A 6,627-nucleotide genomic window follows, 5' to 3' on the forward strand; every position below is an offset into this window, starting at 1 on the left:
GAGTTTTTCGTGACCATTTAAGGCCATTGAGGTGGTAAGTACTGATCGTAAAGAGTTCACAAAGAGTCGGCTGGTAAACGAAATCCCAGGAAACAAGTCACTAAGACACACACCACTTGTCGTCCCAAATTGAATGGATACAGTACTTGTAATAATCGATGGTAATGATCCACGGTTTGAATATGGTCATTGAGTTCCTTCCACGGAATCTGTTCAATAATATGTGACATAATCCGTGGCATGGCAACTTGATTTTATAGTGTCTTTGTTTCGGAAGCAATAAAGGTAATTTCTAACTAAACATGTTCGTTCTCCAGTAGGGAATTTAAATGTTACATACTGTAACTGAAACGTCAGAGTTTGTCTAGATGTTTCGTCTTTCTCTAAGCAGATTCCATGTAACAAATGTTGGTAATCCTTTAACTCGTCTTCCTCAATACGTTGCAGTAAGTGAATCTCGAAGTAACCAAAATTACGAACGTCTAGTTCATCATCATTCACAAACTGAAAATGTTCAACAAGGTCTGACCACTGAAAAAATTTCTGACGAATCAGTCCTCTTATACCATTCAGGTACCAGTGGTTAAAGATCTGGTGACGTAACGGATGCAATTGTTCTTTACGTTTCACTTGTATTTTGACCAGTTCTCGGTAAATCCTTTCTCTCAACTCCTCAGGCAAGCCCAAAATGTTCTCTTGTAAAGTATCCATAAGTATATACACTGTTTTTGGAATCCTTGGGTGGTGGCCAATAGCCTTGTTTACCTTTGTGCCTGATGTAATATCCACTCATAATCAGTCTTCTTATACTTTGGAACAGAGCATAATTTAAAAACGGTTGAATAACTTTGCGTTTGCGTTTCACTTGTATTTTGATCAGTTCTCGGTAAATGCGTTCTCTCAACTCCACAGGCAAAGCACGAATGTTCTCTAGCAAAGTATCCATGAATAGGTCATACTAAATCCTCTTTGGTCTGACACAAGAAATGTACTCTTTGCACAGACATGGTTTTACTTCAGTGTCAAATTTAAATCGTTTAGTCACTAATCTACACATTACAGTTCGTTCAGAAGTTTCCTCTTTCACCAAGTTGACATTGTGTTCAAGATGTTGGTAATTCGTTAACTCTTCCTCTGGAATTCGGTGCAGTAAGTTTACAATGATGTAGTAGATAGAATCGTCCATAACAAACCAATCCTTTTTAAAACTAGGGGATCGTTGATCAATGTCTGTCCAATGGAACACTTTCAATTGAATCAATCCTTGTATAGCCTTCAGGTACCAGTGGTTCAAACACCGGTGACGTAACGGATGCAATTGTTCTTTACGTTTCACTTGTATTTTGAGCAGCTCTCGGTAAATGCGTTCTCTCAACTCCACAGGCAAAGCACGAATGTTCTCTTGTAAAGTATCCATGAACAGATTATGGTAAGTTACTTCAATGTCTCGGTCCCACTAAGGGTAAGTAATGACAATTCGGTGACCATCGAGCATGTTCTACGTAGGCCGAATCTTGCGGTTCCCAGTAATGAAGTGACACACCGCAACTGAAGCACTTGACTTTATCTCCTTCGCCCAAGTAGAAAAATCCGGCTCTGGCTAATTCTTCGGGGGAAGGTCCTCCCAGATACTTAGGCCATTTTCCTTTGAACGATTGAAGACGATTTTCAAAGTCGCAGTATTCCGACAAACGCACAGGAAACGAATATTCGTCTTTCACAGGTTCGTTTCGATGAGGGTTGGGTGACATGAACAGGAGTTTGCTCAGGGCTGGATGACATCCGTAGGAGGGTAGACGTGAAGGTGAACATTCCCCTTTAAAACGAAACCCAGTAAAATGTCCAAGAGGACGAGCGGCATCACTTTCACATCCCTCAGCTTTGACACGCACAACATCCCTTTCCATGATAGGGGTAGTGACACTAAAGTTCCCATGATACTTTACGGCATCGCTAAGGTCACAACGTACAGCATCGTACCCATCGCAAGGGTCACAATCGCATTCCACTTCCGAAGCCCCACACTTGAATTGTGCCTTTCTAAACAACTTGTTTTGTGTTTCTCTGAAAGTATTCATCTTGTTCGCTCGGTCTTGGTAGTCCCAATAAACTATCGATCTTGCCTAGGGTTCCTTTTTTATATACAGACCAATACCGACGTGTCCATACGGTAAGGTGAAATGATTGGGAAGTCGCACTCGCTTCTGGTACACGATTTGATAGACTTTTTCCAAGGGCCGACTGACGATGTGATGAGTGGGTAAACGTACAATCTTGTTCGGTTGATAGGTGGTCACTTTAAAGTGTTATTCCTCTCCCGATTGCAAGGATTCTTTCAATACCCCAAAGTTGACCACACGACTGGTACGATAATTCAGAGTCAGTCCTTTCACTTTGCACGTCGTGTGCACTTCTCCTTGTTTGTCACGGTGTTCGTAACCGTAATTTTTTGGACCGCCACTGACGAAACTTAGAATCTTGTCGTCGGGATGCTCGTCTGTCCAGGCTCCTAAACGGTCTCCTTCGATGTCAGGGTGCTGTTGACTCGGGTGATGGATGTAAATGCAACTGTCCGTGTCAAAGTACAGGACGCGTTCCCCTAACAGTTCTAAAGCTTCGTACAATTTTAAGCGAGCATGAGCTGTCACGTAAGCCGCAATGATGACATTTCCAAAAGGGTCGTCTTGTACAAAGTCCAGATCTTCTTCGTAATTGACCAAGATCAAATTCTCGCGAACGACGTCCACGTGTTTCATGTATTTGGTTTTGTCGTGAATCATCTGGAAGTAGCGGGAAGGTTCTGTCAAATATTCCGTCTTGGGTAAACACGGTCGTTGTGCCATTTTACCCCACAAGCAATTTAACATCACTTTGGCAAACAATCGCCTGCCTTTGTTTTTCTCGATGTGGTGTAAAGTGATGCCTTCTTGTTCATAGTATTTCTCTTTGAATTGTATTTGGTCTTCGGGAGTGTGACACCAGGAAGGATAGCCGCTGGCTTCTTGTTTCAGTTTCAAAAAGGCATCCACGTAGTCAGCGAAAATGCCTTTCTGACTGGGATCACCCTTGTGGTATTGTTGTGTCTTCGGAAAGTGGCAAATTTCGTACACTTCTAACAGTTGGTATCCCATGTCCAGAGCTTTGAACAATTCTACGCTGACCCAGGTTCCCGTCAAGGCCCGTTCTTCCTGGGTGTGCTGACAAGGTTGGTCTTGGTTGCACGTTTCGGCACAAGTACGGCACAATGGAAACATCAGTTTACCTTGACAATGGTGAGGTAGGACGGGATGGTACAAGTCCGTGGGCGGCAACACTTTGCACTTGATCAAGCATTCGTATTGTCGAATGTTTTTCAGGTCGATGTGTTCCGTTAACATTTGCGGGTGCCCTGCAGGAAAGCGACAATATTTGCACACGTAGGGATACAGCGAACACACGTCCAAGTATTTGATTTCTTCTCCTTTCTCTTCGTCGGCTTGGTACAGCAAACAGGTGGCATTGGTCCTTCCTCCGTACAAACTATCCCTCGGGTTCAGCGGGTCCATGAACTGGTAACTTTCCACGAGGCGTTTAAACTCGGGATCGGTTTTCATACGGTGATCGTACTCGTGTTCCCACATTTCCACGACTTGGTATCCTTCCGGTTCCAACTTTAGGCGTCGCTGACAAGTGTCCTGGTACAAGTCTTCCATGGTTCGTTGTAAAAACTGATTTTTAGTGCTACGATCAGGGTAACAGACGGGACATCCGTGAAATAAGCAACCGTTAAACTCGTACACGATCTTGGGGTTTTCTAAGTCCCAGCCATCGACCGAATACGTTCCGATGGTCTTTTCACCCCCTCCGTTGCGGGCATGCTGAATCCACTTGTCTTCCTTGTCGCACAGGTTATGTAACCAACGTAAGGCTTTGACCGAGTATTGACGTTTGACATAGTGGGTCGTTTGAGGTCTGATGACAGCCACGGTGTTTTCAGGCATGAATCGTTGTCGATACACTAAGGAACACGCTTTGGCAATGGTGCAAGCTTCTTTCAAAGGATCGACCCCTCCGTGTTCCATGAACAGTTCTCGAAATTTTCCACAGCAACGCCGTAAAATGTCCACGTCGGAACGACAATACTTTAGCATTTCTTCTTGAAAGTCGAAAGGGTCCGAGGCGTGAGCCTGGTACCAAGCGTAGAAAGCTTCTCGTTGTTCGGTACGCATGTTGTCGGGGTCGTAATAGTGAGCCTCAGGTAAATGGGGTAGAACGGCGTGTTGATTGGCTTCCGTATTGAAAAAGTGTGGAAAGTACCCTTTAGCCATTTCTGTCATTCCAAACGTTTTAGGCATTTGACTCAAAGGCATGGCCAAATAGCTCATCGAATCTTTAAACTGTACTTGTCCCACTTGCAAGAAAATGATTTTGGCTCCGTTCAAAGTCACTTTAGGACGTTCGGTGCCTTGTTCCGTATAGTATCTCAAAAGAAACTGTCCATCGTATCCGGAGAAATTGTGAGCCATCACCGTGACATGACGATGACAATCTCCGTAACGTTCGATATCCTCTTGGCTCCACGTCTTGTCGATGGGGTCTAAGACCCATTGGGCAAAATCGGCTAACGTGTTCGGTCCCCGAAAGATTTTTTCACGCCCTCCGGGAATCTTGCTACAATGAGGGCAATGACTGAAAATAGGTTCTTGAATGCACTTCTCGCACGCTCGATGAGCCACGCAGAAATTAGGAATGTGAATGCCGGTCTCTTGCAAGCATTCGAAATCGAAAAAGATGAAATTGCCTTTCTTCTTGTGACCGTCCTCTTTCTCTGGTGGGGGTTGGTATTTTTGCATGTAGCATTGGTGTTCCAAGTCCACGATGTGGTGACAAATGTGACATTTTTTCTTTCCTCGACATACGTGTGCCTTGGCATTATTGGTAAGTATGCCTTGTCTACACGTAGGGCACAATATCAGCAGTTGACAAGCACATTCCTTCTGTGAACCTTGCGTCTTCAAATGTTGTTGGTAACAGGTAGGGCTGACAAACGTGCGCAGACAAGTTGAACAAGGCACTGGTTCTTCGCTCAGACAGGGTGGAGAGGCCAAACATCCTGGACATTTCGATCCACAATGCTTGTGTTGCTCTCGATTATTAAAAGCATAATCATATTTCTCACAGTAATAACTGTATCCCAGGAATGCAGTGATACTGGTAATGGTATCGAAATGGTCGTCGTGATAATAGACATGAATGTATTTTCCGTCCTTAAAATCTTGGCCTCGAAACAACAGAGACCCACGCATTTCTTGAGGGTGCACTTTCAAGGTGTATCGTGGAGCTAGGGCATCTTGCAATTTTTGCATCTCAGGAATGCCACAGGGTGTGTCTTTGGACAGTCCGGCTTGTTGTAACAGGAGTTCTGCTTCGTTTCGTTGTTTGGCTCGGTTCGATTTTCGAATGTTCTCCCAGGTTCTTTTCCATTCTACCGTGTCGTTCTTGTTGGCATAGGTTCGTCCCACCACGATGGCTCGGGCTAAACACATCTGGTCTTGAGAATTGTGAATTTGGACGACACTTGTTTTGGTGTTGCGAAGGTCGTCCACCAATAACATCTTTTTGCGTCCAGTCCCTTGAGGAGGAGAGACGTGGGTCATGTCCAGTGTGGCTTTACCATCGGTGATGTCAACCTGATCATTAGATTGTTGTACGTGTTGAATCTTGTCCATGACTTTGGAAGCAGTCAATTCTGCAGGGGTGCTAAACTCGATCCAAACAGGGGATTTCAAACCGTCGTGTTGTATGGAAAGTCTCAAGCGATCGTCTTCTTTGGGTTGACATTGTCGCTTGAGTGCGGTGAGCAAAGAATCCCACACCCCAGTGATGAACACTTCTGCTTTCTCTAACGGCACTTCAGCCTTGAAATCTTTAAACTTCACCGTGTATTTGTAAGCCGTGGTTCTAAATTTTCTAGAGGAGCGCTTTTCCGTCTCTCGAATGGAATAGTATTTTTCAGGGTTGACTAAGGGTGGTGAACTTGGTTTAGAGGGTTCTGATTCTGATTCACTCATGTCCTCTTCAAAATTACTGGCATGAATTTGTGCCAAGATTTCAGCCCTGGTACGAGGCGATAGATCACGTTTCTGCCACTTACTTTCTTCTTTGTTCTCGAATGAATAGGATCGTTTCATCTTGAGTGAAAAACGTCAAATGACTCAAGTTTAAACACCATAGACTAATTTATAGTCATGACAGACCAGCGTATATAAAAGGGTGTGTGTCTTGTCCTTTCACTATTCATTTCACTCTCAAGCCGAGCACAACGATGGAAGAGACTAGCCAAATCGAACGTTTCGTCAGAGCTTTGCGAGGGGTCATTAGAAAATTCTCTTCAGACCAGCCCACGGACTACTCTCCTTCCTTTCGAGATAAAAGTCAAGATACTTGCTATATCTGTCAAAAGAAAGGGCATTGGTCTTCAGAGTGTCCAGACCGTCAAAAAAGAAAAAAAGGGCTAAAATAGACAAAAGTAAAGATACCTGTTATTATTGTCAAGAAAAAGGACATTGGTCTCCAGATTGCCCAAAAAAGAAGCAAGAGGAGTCAGAAGAAAAGAGGAATTCTTCAGAAGAAGAGAGGGATTCTTCA

The sequence above is a fragment of the Sinohyriopsis cumingii genome, chromosome 2 (assembly GCF_028554795.1).
Source record: "Sinohyriopsis cumingii isolate HCF-2022 chromosome 2, ASM2855479v2, whole genome shotgun sequence".
In the NCBI taxonomy this organism is placed as follows: Eukaryota; Metazoa; Mollusca; class Bivalvia; order Unionida; family Unionidae; genus Sinohyriopsis; species Sinohyriopsis cumingii.